Below are 13,279 nucleotides of genomic sequence, written 5' to 3' on the forward strand. Positions count from 1 at the left end.
CTTTGCATAATTCAAAATACGGGCCAACACAACCCATGAAGAAGATGCATTAGTATCACAACCTCTAATTGCATTTCAGACGTTATTTGAACTTTTCATTGGCAACATTTGCTGTAAGTTGCAAGATCAGGTCAACGATCTTCATTTTCTTGAATTGGATATAATGATAACCTTTGCTTTCGCTGCAAGAGCCAGAGCAAACCTCACTGAATATTAATCTCAGCCGGAACAAGAAATCAATGGGGAGTGTAGCCATGACATAATCAGTCTTCTTTCTAGAGCAAAACACTAGGCAGGCTATTATTACCATTAAAACCCGCATGATGTAAACAGTTCTCAGCTAGGCCAATATCAGACAGAATCAAATTACTCTATGGGCAAAACAAACCGATATTTCTGAACCAGATGAGATATGTGTTGCGAGACATGCTTTGCAGCCAAAGCATTTGTACACAGCTTAGTTGCAGCTATATGACATCAGCAAAATGTAGGTGTTTCACGGTCTAGTTCTTCATAGCATTTTCCTTTTTGGCCAGGAGGTTCTCAAACCAATGAGAATGTGCAGCACAAGGTAAAACAAGGGGCATGGAGCTTCCATCTCTAAAGAAATACATGAGGGACTGAAAAAATGCGGGTGTTCTGATCTGTGAAAGCAAGGCCTTGTGTTTTGTTTTATAGATAATCAGGTTGGGATGAGGTAATGGTATAGTGCTTGTTTAGATGTAATCTGTGGAATCTTCTCACAGAAGCTGGAATTGTTAGTCTCCCTCTTCATGGTCAACTTCTCATGTGAACTTTCTTTTTTGGCTGAACCTTCTAATGTGAGCTTTGAAGTCTTGTTAACTGGTATTCATTACTATGCACCCCTTTGTCTATTATGCATAATGATTTGGTTAGTAGAAGAGGATCTTGAATCACATTTGCCTATAAGATATATCCAACAAGATTGGCCTATTATCCTTGCAAAGAAAAGCAAGAGAGTAGACTAATAACACTTAATTACACTGCCCCTTTTGCTCCATGTCTTACCAAATTGCATTTTGCATAAAGATTTCTAGTTCACACTCCTGACATATTTGAATAATTTTGACACTACTTATTGGTTTAATCAGCTCAACTCTAGCAACTTTTCCATAGTCACAGGATAGATTCTGAGTATTAAAGGGATGAGGTGTGTGGCGCATGAGAAAAAGAATCATTGCTTAGTCCACTTGATAGGGAATTCGGTTCAGTAATTCAACATACTGAATCGTGTTGAGGCTGTAGTGCAAGGGAAGTGGCATGTGGTTTTGGTGTTTCGACTTTGCCATTTGGTATCAAAATGCACCAGCAAATCGGCATTATTGTCATTCACTTGGGACTTCGCATGTTTGTTTTATCAGCAAACGAATTTTGGGAAGTAGCTGTGACTTCATTGGGGCTGAGATAATTAGAATAATGCTTCTTTTCAATGCAGAGACTGTTCTCTGATTGTGGTGATAATGGGTGAAATGTGGAAGCACTAAGAGTCCGTTCTCTCACGTGTACTACTTCGTATGTTGCCTCTGCCTCATCTTAGAGCTCATGTCCTATTTTATAGGTTAACTAGCACTGTTATGGAGTGACGTTGTGGATTAAGCAATGATCTTGTGTAGACTTATATTTATTGAAGATAGAACTTAAAAGGAGTTGATTAAAAGTTACAAAGGCATTTTTGTTCGAAGCTCTGCCCAGTAGTCTGCTAAAAATAGCAGCAGCAACCTTTGAATGATCTTGACTCCAGCTACGATTCTACTGATCATGGGGGGATACCTTCTTGAGGTTTAAGCGATATGATGCAAACTATTTTGGAAGAGGAATGTCTGCCGGGTCCTCTTGATAGGGAAGTCGGTCTGGTGACTTGCCAGAATTGCCATAGCCATGTTCGACAGCCATTGACGTCGCGTGCTTAGCAGGGTCATCAAACGTCACAACGGTGTCTTTTCGGAAAGTTAAGTACGTAGATCACTGCAATGATGTAGATGGCCATGAGCGGGAACACTAGGATTCTGATGAAAACGTTGGCAACTTTGGGAAGACTATTGTGGATTAGCCAGTCAACATATCCCTTGCTGAGGTAGTAGATGTTGATACCGATAATTCCCACTCCTAGTATCCATGAGATCACAATAATCTGCATCGACAGTCGCATGAAAATGTGAACAGACAGGACTGTGATTTACCTCATAATCCACAAGTTCTTCTGCATTATTTTCAGTTCTTCTATCTTTTTTCCAATTAGTCTCTCTTTAGGACTTCTGAAATACAGAACCAAGTTCAAAGATCAATTGTGTGAAGATCGTAAGACAAACTTACATAGATTGAATTTTTGTGGGGGCCCATCTTTGTTGCACTGCTACTGAACTTAAGGAGGGGGATAAGAGCAAACGGAAGCTCAAATGCTAGAATCATCTGAAAAACAACATCCATTACATCACATAACAAATGGTATTAGAATAAAGTGCACACATATGGCCACCAGATGATGACAGAAAAAGAATTCAAATGTGGAAGTGGCAGGAGATGTTGGAGGAATTTGCATACTGATGCGATGAAGATGAGCCTGCCGGCTCCTGAAGATCCGCCAATGATGGAGACAATGAGACTCGGTGTAATGGCAATGCATCGAGTCATTAGGTTCCGTTTCCATTGCTTCATTTTGAGTTCCAAGAATCCCTAAGCAATTAATCAACACAAAAAAAATCAGAGTCGTTCAAGTAAACAAACAGCTAATTATAAGAAATTTATTAATTAACAACCTGCATGATGTATTGGTCTGCATAGGTTCCCGTAATTGAGGAGCTTTGTCCTGAAGCTAGCAATGCAATGGCATAAACCGTCGAGCTAGATCTACCCAACACATTCTGTAAAAACATGTATTTAAGACAATAATAATGTAATGTTGTGGTTCAACTGATTTATAGTCTACTTAGGAATTGGAACCTTAAGGAGGAATGAAGCAGAATTGAGAGTTATATCGCCACATTGACTTGCGTTCTTGCTCGAAAGATTGTCGCCTGAGCAGATGGTGCCAGACACAGACACAATGGCGACATTGATCAAGAATGCCACGAATAATGCGAACCCACTTTCTATGAGGAAATACCGGCAGGCATGCTGCAAAGATTGAAGAGATAAAATCACAGTGCATATTTTTTTTTCTTTCGATAATAAAAAAAAACAAAGAGTGCATGTTTTGAAGCATTGTCAGTAACTTTTTCCTAAAAACAGGAATGTCTAACGTAAAAGAGGGAAATTTTCATGTTGCTTCATTTACAAAAAGCATGTCTGGAGAAATTGAACGCTCGAAATTGCTATATTGTATGTTTTACCAAACATAATTAGTGAAAACACGAGTGACTGACAATGTAATGCACCGTATGCAGTCTCAAGAATGACCTTGCTTTTGAACAAGGAATAAGATCTTCACCAAAGAAAACTTCAGACAGAAAAAGAAAATCGAAGATGAAGTTAAGATTATCGTACGTTGATGCCTTCGACCGATCTCGGAACTTTTCTAGACAAGACCAAAGCAGAATGGAGGAACGGGTTGTGCCTGTTGACAAGCAATAGAACTCATAAATCTAAAAAATGGCGCAAGCAATTTCATGTATATCTAATGAAATAGACAGGTATGAGATTTAGTATAAAGTGACATCATATGGCATTGCGAGTGCGCCGAGCAAGGCTATGGCGTCGCCGGTGGCGCCGTTTCCAGAGAGCTTAGGGATGAACATCCCCTTCAGGACCTTCGAAGCGGGAGGCTTCACATAGCTCATTTCGGCGAAGAAACACGCCGCCATTACGAATACCAATGTAGCTACCAGCATTTCCAGCTTTCGAATCTAACAAATGAAAATTGAGAACAACGTTTTTAGTGGATCGAAACGATCACGGTACCGAAAATAGTGGACAACATTGAATTAAACAATGGTGAAACAAATTCTGTCGTTTTCAAGTTACTGTAACTATAATATAATTGGCATAGGTAATTCAAAGGAAATTAATATACACATTCTTAATTAATTAATGGAATTTTAAGCAAGCATACCCCATATCTTTGCAGGCCAAGAAGCACGAGAGTGCTGCAACCAGTGAGCAAAACTCCAGCCCACACAGGGATGTGTAAAAGTATGTTAAGTGCGAACGCTGTCCCAATCACTGCAAGCATTGCTTTGTTTGGTTAGTAAATTTAATTAATATAAACTCACCGGACAAATGTGATGGTATGTAACTGCATATGACCATCATACAACACATTCGATGAGTTTTGCATAGAGAGGTTTAGAACTATGTGAATGCTATGTGATTTTCGATTGGGTGTTTTAGGATATATTTGTGGTGTCGATGAATCAGAACTCTATTGTATTAGCTTGCTGAGCAATGCTTAGTGCCTAGGTGCTGCAGATAGGTTGGGAACCGCAAAAGCATAAAGAGAGGAGCAAATGATCAACAGTTGAGATTTGTTAATACATCAACACGAGAGATTGTCTAAGGAGAGGATGTTGTCCCTTTACCCATGTTCTGTTATTATGTGTTTTCCCTGGAATACGTAGTCTAAATGGCTTTGTGGAGTGATCGTAGTTAACAGACTCGTGTGATGTGACGCCTATTTTTTTTCTTTTTTTATTGAACCACACACAAGACGAACACTTAACTGAATCATGACACCAACTGCTTTATTTTTCTACTTATCAAAGTTTAACCGTTTACTTTAACAGTTTCCACTATCATTTCATATCTAAACCCTATCCTTAAGATTAGTAAAAAGAGAAGAGCATAAAGAGTGCAAACTCAATATTTGTAGATGAAAAAGTTGATCTAGATCCATAACTACTCAAGAGTGATCGAGAAAGGAAATAAGATATGGAAGCTGTGTTCTATGACATGATATAATATGGGGCACGATCATTTGTCTAATATATACTGACACTAAATGTCTAGTAAATCAATTAGAGAGAGAGAGAGAGAGAGAGAGAGAGAGAGAGAGAGAGAGAGAGAGAGAGAGAGAGAGAGAGAGAGAGAGAGAGAGAGAGAGAGAGAGAGAGAGAGAGGGGCCTTCTGGTAGATCGGCAGAAATGACGGTCAGTTTAGCCAGAAGCCATAAACAATACGTCACCAATGGGGGGTACTCAATCTTACATAGCTCAAATAGGTGTCTCTCTGAAATTTCAAAAAGAAAAAATTGAAAAAGACAAGTGAACAATCACATTTAAGAAAATGCAAGAAACGAGAAGAAGAGAGAGTGTTCATGAACAGGAAAAATAGAGTCATAATTCCTTCTCAATTTCTCTAGTGAAAAAAATTACCGGTGCTCACTCCAAGATTAGCGATTGGATGATGAGAGCAAATATCAACCCGATAAGTATAATCCACAGAAGCTGACCATATGATCCAGTAAATTGTATAAACTTAGGACAAAGATATATAGTTTATATAAGTATGACATATGGAATTTGTGTACCGTTGTCATTTTTTGTTACCTCGTATCCATGATTTGCTCTGGCCTGCAGATCAGTTTCCACTGCAATAATGATTGTAGAACCATGAATTCAATATGAACTCATTCAAATGCCACATGCATGCACGCACGCACATGAACACATGCTCAGAGAGAGAGAGAGAGAGAGAGAGAGAGAGAGAGAGAGAGAGAGATTACAGTTCCGAGGTCAAGATATGTGAGGGAAACGTTTCCGGGGTCAAGTTATGCGAGGGAAACAAGGAAACCAGGGCCAACAAATGACAAGAGCGCTTTCCATCCGGATTTCTAAATGATTACAAGGACAAATGCAATCAGATCAGAAAGTTATATTGTAACTAGATCAATTCACCTTCTTAATTAAATCTGTAGAGTGATAGCAAATTTCCACCTAAAAACAAGCTAGTCCCGTAAGATTGTGATCGGTTTGGCCCATTAAAGGTTGGAGATTGCGGGACTTAATGGAAGGTTATATTCCACGAATGTCTGAAAAAAAATAGAAGAAGAGAGAGAACCTGATCATGCGAGCCCTCTTGATTAGATTGACCATGCGTAGAATTAGGGAGATCAAAGGGTGGGGTCCTGCTCTCCACATCCATGGCCACTTTCCTGTTGCTCCCTCCCAATATTGTTGGTGCTCCTACACTTGTCATCTCTCTCAGCTTCGTGTTGCGCTCCAAACACAGCTTATGACTTATAGCATGCTTCATATACCAAAGTCCCCATATTCCGTCACTTACTGAACGAAAGAAATGAACAAAAAAAGAAGGTCCAGCCACCGACAGGCAAGATTCCTGTTTGAAAGCTGTCCACATTAGGACGGATCTCCAATTTGATCAACTAGATCTCGTGACAAGCTGCGCAATGTGGCTTGTAAATAAGTGAGGAGCCACATTTAACACCCAAATTAATGACCGCATGCTCATATCTTTCAGCATGCCCCGGTTTTATTCCTTTTCTAGATTATGACTTTATCCATAGTTAGCTATTGTGGATGATTTCCAGACATGACCAAGAAAAATGGAGCCCCAGGGCTCTGACGCCTCATTGATTGCGATTAAATTTGCTCCTTTCTAGAGTCGAGCTGCTACGATCATGACTTGGTTTATTTCTTTGCTGTTGCTTGTCTGTCAGTTTTTTTTTTTTGAGAAATGAATGATTTGAACATTTTTCTGAAGTATAATCGCTCGTATCGCTTGAAATAATTTGTCAAAGAAAAATAATTGTATTATTGATAATAATTTATGTCTAAATAGTTTTGTAGCGATGAAAATATTTTTCATTCATTCATTTTCGTAAGCGATACAATCGATCATTTTTAAAAAATTTATTTTCGTAAAATAAACGCACCCTTAATCTATTCCTGCTTTCCTATAAAAAGAACATAGACTGGCATGTGTGCTTTAATCAGAATTCAGCTGGCTCCATATGATAGTTTTTTGTTTTTTGGTCAGAAGCTCCATCTAATGGTTTACTCGGAGTAAAACTATGCATTACGAGTCAAAACACTCGAAATAAAAAAATAAGGTCTTTTTTTTTTCTTTTTCCTTTTCTTTTTTGCGAATAAACAGTCTAATTTGGCTATGATTGGGGAGGCTTTGAGCATGATAAGCTCTAATCAGCTCTAATTCGAACAATTTGCTCACTTTATGTGCGTCTGGGGTTAAACTATCAGACTCTGATAACTTAAAAGAATTATTTCTAGTTGCTTAATCAAAAGACTTTTTGTTTGTCTTATTTCTATTTATTTTCCCCTAATCTAATTGCAACATTCCAAATTTTAATTTCTAGTTTATTGGCCAAACAATTCTAATTGCCAGTTGACTTCCATTGAAATGAGCGTATATGGATGCGGAAAGAAGTAAGAATTAATTATAAATCCTCGGAGATAAACTAATGATACATATGCAACCCATATTACATGATTTCATAGCTTATGTCATACTCATACACATATGCGACTCTAATAATAAAACCTAATGTCTGATCTATCTGTTTGTACCTTTAAAGTAACTTTGCATGATATTAATAATGTTAAAGATACAAATCCAAAAGTTTAAGGTAATAGGTAAAGCGATATCACATGAATGTAAAGAGTATATAGAACCCATTGTTAAGAAACGTAAGATAATGACAATATTTTAACACTCCCTTTCACGTGCAAGCCGAATAAGGAGCATCACGTGGAGTTTGACTGATGGGGGTGGACACATATATACTTAAACCTTAAGCTAATAGATGGAGAGAGATTACACGAATATAAATAGCATATAATATCCGTTGTCAAGCGTTGTAAGATGTTGAATTTAAGGACTCGCCAAGGACACACGATCATGTGACTTAAATCTCGTTTCCATTCCAAACACAAGGTAGAAGGATAGTAAAAATGCAGGTATTTTAGAAAAAACTACCGCTACATCAAGGTATTTCCAACCATGCTGACCACGAAGCCCAATATAGCACCGGCTAAAACTTCCACCACTGTGTGCCCAACCGATTCTTTCAGCCTCATTCCACTCTCTCCATCTACACGAGATTTATATTCCCCATATCATCCATTCCTGACTGCAATTCTTTCTCCTCTATATCGTCTGCTCTCAGCATCAATGGGGTAATTGCAACTCTTGAGTTAAAAGGAGTCCCTTTCGGTTCCATCCCACGCAAACTGGCTACTTCGACCCAAATTCTCGGGTGATGAAGATGGCTTTCCCACTCTGTCACTCTTTCTTCTCACAACACAATTTGTTCTTAGTTACAAGAACAAAGAGATAAATGCATTGAAATTTGGTCAGAATCATTAATTAGTCGATTCCCGTGGTTTCCATTGTGGAGTTGACAATTCGGAAGGAGCAATTTTTGAGTGAAACGGAGACATAAGAAGAGGTCTACCCTGGAGTTTGTCGCTGAGTGTCGCTTTTTCGGGGCTTGAGCAGCGTATTTTGGATCATGTCGTCCTTAAGCACGTATTTTCTGTTTTTCTCAAGGTGTACTAAACATTAGAATTAAAAAGAAAACATATTTTCCTCACCAGGCAGGTCTCCTGGTAGACTGAAATGTTTATATTAAATCCTAAGCCTTTATTAAAAAAGTAAACATAAGGTGTTTTTTTTGGTCAGAAAGTAACATCTAGTTATCATGCAGGTATTTTGCGATGGCATAGTAAGCAATTTTCAATACTGACGATCAGAGGACTGATCGCACTTCTTAAAATTTGATTTAGATTTGATTGCACATAACAAAAGGTTCATTAACAAATTGCATTCCGCATATAAGGTTTATGGTTTCTAAGGAACTTCCATTGCTTTAGAATTTTTCCTGATTAAGTCTATTAGGTTAGGGTTTTTTTGAAAGGGGATAATTACTAAAAAATTCATAAACCTATTGCACGGATATCAATTTAGCCATAAACTTTTCAATTTGGCCAATATAGTTTTTAACATTTTGAGGATTTCTCAATGTAGTCCTTCCGGCTAATTTTGGTCGGTAATCACTGATATGGATGCCGACCGTTTTATATGGCCTGACCAATGCTGACGTAGATGATTTTTTCAATTTTTAATAATAATTTTTTTCCTTTCCTTTTCTTTCTTTTTTCTTTTTTATCCTTCTTCCTCTGCTGATTGCCGTGGCTAGTGAGGGTAATGCGAGGTCGACCCTCGGTAGCCCTCACCTATGGCCGGTTGCGGGCCATGGCAATTGGCGGAGGAAGAAGAAAAAAAAAAGAAAAAGAAAAGAAAAGAAAGAAAGGAAAAAAAGAAAATATTCAAACAAAATTATAAAAAAATTAGAAATATTAAAAATTACAAAAAATTATTTACATCAGTGCTGGCTATGCCACGTCAGACAGCCGGCATTCCATGTTAGTGGTTGCCAGCCAAAATCGGCCAGTGGGAGTACATTAGTAAATCATAAAAAGATTCAGACTTAATTGACAAAATTGAAAGTTTTAGGACTGAGTTCATATCTGCATAATAGGTTTAGAATTTTTTGGGTAATTTTTCCTTTGTGAAAGTCTTGTCCATTGTTCTCTAGTGTGTTTTCGTCTTATAGAGTATTGAACTCCGTAGGCTAGTGCCATTGTCTAACAGTTTTCCATTCTCTTTTGCTTTTGGTTTAATTAACCTAATCAACGAGTTTGTGCCGGAGGCAATGCACCACAATAGTAGAGATAACTTAAGAAGACTTTCTGTCCACACCACTTCCATTGATCGCTTCCTCGAAGTTAATTTTCCACCTTCGGAAGGGTAGTCCTGGAATTATCTATTACAAATCGGTTAAATTCAGGTCAGTGGCCTGTATTGGTGGCCGCAATTCGGATCATTTCATACGCGGATGATGATATTTGAATGGGTGATCTCCAATTCTGAGTTGGAAATTTCCTGACATCCCAATTAACCGTGACAACCCTGAAAGTTGCTTTAGACAAATTTAAAGAGGTCAACGAGTTTAGGTTATCTTTTCCTTTTCGTTAATATGTTTACCTTGTCATCTAAGCGAAAAGAAGAAACTATTTTTTATTTAAGGAGCATTTCACTTGATTGAGTCTTGAGGTCTAGAATCTCAGCCAAATGTGTGTAAACAGCGTGGCTTCTGCTATACATTGGGATTTTCTTAGCCAGACATACATCAATTTATCCCGAATTTGATCACAACTATCTTTGACGTGACATAAGCTTGTTCCGTCTTATCCTATTGAGAAGTGTACAGTCATATGCTTCGAGGAAATGACAGAATTGCGAGGATGATAGCAAGCGGGTTTCATGCAGCCCACGATTCTTCAAGGCCTTCCTAAACTGACTCAACAATTCACATTTTTTTAACACAAAATTTATCATACCCTTTCTGTTATGGAGCTTGTATCAATTATGCGTCTTCGAATCTTAGTATATCCTAGGTATCCCATTTTTTCGGAGCACTTATGTTTGCATCATCATGTCGACATTCCTCGAGGTCAACTCATAATTTGTTGTTTTGAACTGCTATTATATCATCGCATATGTCGACATTACTCGTGTTCCACTCATAATCTAATTATTTCCAGCTAGTATTCAATCATCACATGGTATACGTCAGGTGCATCTCCCAGAATTTTGGTGCACATATCAAAATAGAAAGCAAAAGGACAAGTTTAAGCAGACATCTTGTTTGCATGCTCTTAGTTGTATCCTTCCCTCCAGTTGCTTGACTTTCTTTTTTCTTTATTTCATTTATTAAATGACCAAAGATGGTGACTTAGGTTTATGAAGCATGCTTGATGTTGTAATATAGTACGGAAACTATTTAGAGAACAAAAGTTGGATAACTGTGTATTAGTATCGGTTCCCAAGAACCGGACCAGTCGGTTTTGGTTCCCAAATTTTGGAATAGGGAGCCATAAGGTCGGTTTTCCGTTCCAGGCTGAGGAACGACTCCCCGCGGAAGTGATCACCCCTAGTTCAAAGTGCTCCTTCATTCGGTTCAATAAAAGGAAAACGCCACTGTGTGTCTCTTTCATTCAAAGGAGTCCACTATGCCGCTTGAAAAAGACAAAGGATTAACTCTTTGTGCGGCAATTTTAGATAATTTTCTCCAACTGAATAGAAATCTTCACATTATTCTTATCCGAAGGGGAAAGCCATTGAGATTTATTTTCTTTTCAAATATATTCCTCAACTCGCAATATAATTTAATACTCCAAGTCATAAGCTGTGTTTGGAGTGCAACACGAAGCGAAGAAGGTATAAATCAAGCTCATCAGTTGCTTCCCAAAAAGCAAAGAGTCTATTGAGAGAGAAAGAGTATACAGGAGGAGCATTAGATGGCAAGTGTAGGCGGCCTAACGAGAGTGGCCATTAATGTGGAGGGCGCGACCCCACTCCTTGATCCCCGTAATTCAGCAGCTGTGACTGCCAATCTGCCACTTCAGCCAGCTAGAAACACTACTTCATCAATGGTGGGTAGTCAACCTTGCATAGCTAGACAGGTGTCTTCCTGAAATTCCAAAAAAAATATGAAAAAGATAAGTGAATGATCACCCAAGAAAATGCAAGAAACGAGAAGAAAAGAAAGTGCTCATGAGCAGGAAAAATAGTCATAATTCTTTCTTCATTTCTCTAACAAAATGACTACCGATGCTCACTTTGAGATTAGCAGCTAATAATTGGATGATGAGAGCAAATATCACGCCGATGAGTATGACCCACGGAAGCTGACCATATTATCCAATAGATTATAAAGAATTAGTAGAAGATTTCAGTATACATTATATGTTTGTATAAATACGAACATATATATGATTGGTATTGTTTTTCTCGTATACATGATTCACTCGAGCTTGCAAATCAATTTCTATTGCAACATTGATTGTAGAACTGTGAATTCAACATGAACTCATTCAAACGCTACATGCATGCATGCACGCGCACCCACATACTCAGAGGGAGAAATTTTATGGTTGCCAGGGTCAAGATATGTAAGAGAAACGAGGAAACCGGGGCCAACAAATGATATGGACTCTCTCCATTCATGTTTCTGAATAGCCACAAGGACAAATGCAATCATATCAAATGACTTGCTCAATTAGATTTGCATAATGTTTAGATTAGGAAACTTCCACCTAGAAACAAGCTAATCTCGTAAGATTGTGATTGGTTTGGCCCATTAAAGGTTGGAGATCAAGGGACTTATTAAAGGTTATATTCCACAAATGTTTAAAAAAGAGAAGAGAGAGATAACCTGATTATGTGAGTCTTGTTGATCAGTTTCACCAAGCGTGAAATTACAAGGATCAAAGGGTGGGGTGGTGCCCTCCAAATTAATGGACACTATCATTGGGGCTCCTACACACTTACCATCTGATGCTCCTCTTGCATACTCTCTCTCTTTCCCCACACACTCTTTGCTTTTTGGGAAGCAACTAGTGAGCTCGATTTATACCTGCTTCGCTTCGTGTTGCCCTCCAAAATGTCCTTTTTGCTTTCTATTCCAATATCTGCACCTAAACTTCAAGGGGGCAGTCAGCTCCATTTCCACCCTTGCTTTCCCCAGGATGAGGGACCCATTTGCTTTCGCATCTAGTCTAACTTCCTGTACTGTTCCTAGTGCACCGGTGCTCAGTTTGAGTATGACTGTTCGCCCTATTTGTTTTCTTTCAAGAAACCTTAGAAATGTTAAGACCGTGCCTCTAAATTTGATAATCTAATTCTCATGACGTGGCTTGTAGATACGTGAGGAGCCATATTTAACACCCAAATTAATGATAGTCCATCATGTCATTATGTATGCCAAGCTTTGTAATTCAGATCTTGATTTGCTGTAATTAGTGCTAATTTGAACAATTTGCTCACTTCCTGTGCATTTGGCGTTAAACTATGGGACTCTGATTGATAAATTGAAATTATTATTTCTAGTTGCTTAAAAGACTCTTCATCTGTCTTATCTCAACGTATTTCCCCCAAATCTAATTGCAACTCGCCAAATTCTAATTGCCAGTTGACTTCAATTAAAAGAAGCCTACGGATGTTGTAAGAAGTAAGAATTAAGTATAAATCCCCAGAGATAGATATGCAACCCGTATTATATGATTTCATAGCTTATGTCATACTCATACACTTCTGCGACTCTAATCATAAAACCTTAGAGGTGGGTCTTGCACATATATGTCTTATTCATTTGTTTTTACCTTTAAGGTAACTTTGCATGATATTAATGGAATCAGCCTAATCCCTGAACTTATCTCCAGAGATATTTTTGAAGCCGTTCCATTCTCTATATTTGATCGATCACGTAATGGACCGTTCATGT

General features: G+C 38.2%; 1 pseudogene; it reads right to left on the reverse strand.

The window, feature by feature from the left end:
• Positions 1-1,764: 1,764 nt before the first annotated feature.
• On the reverse strand, positions 1,765-12,178 carry LOC115676444 (metal transporter Nramp7.2-like; annotated as a pseudogene).
• Between the last annotated feature and the right edge of the window lie 1,101 nt (positions 12,179-13,279).

The sequence above is a fragment of the Syzygium oleosum genome, unplaced genomic scaffold (assembly GCF_021117445.2).
Source record: "Syzygium oleosum isolate NSW1041296 unplaced genomic scaffold, Sole_v2.1 Sole_v2.05, whole genome shotgun sequence".
NCBI classification, from domain to species: domain Eukaryota; kingdom Viridiplantae; phylum Streptophyta; class Magnoliopsida; order Myrtales; family Myrtaceae; genus Syzygium; species Syzygium oleosum.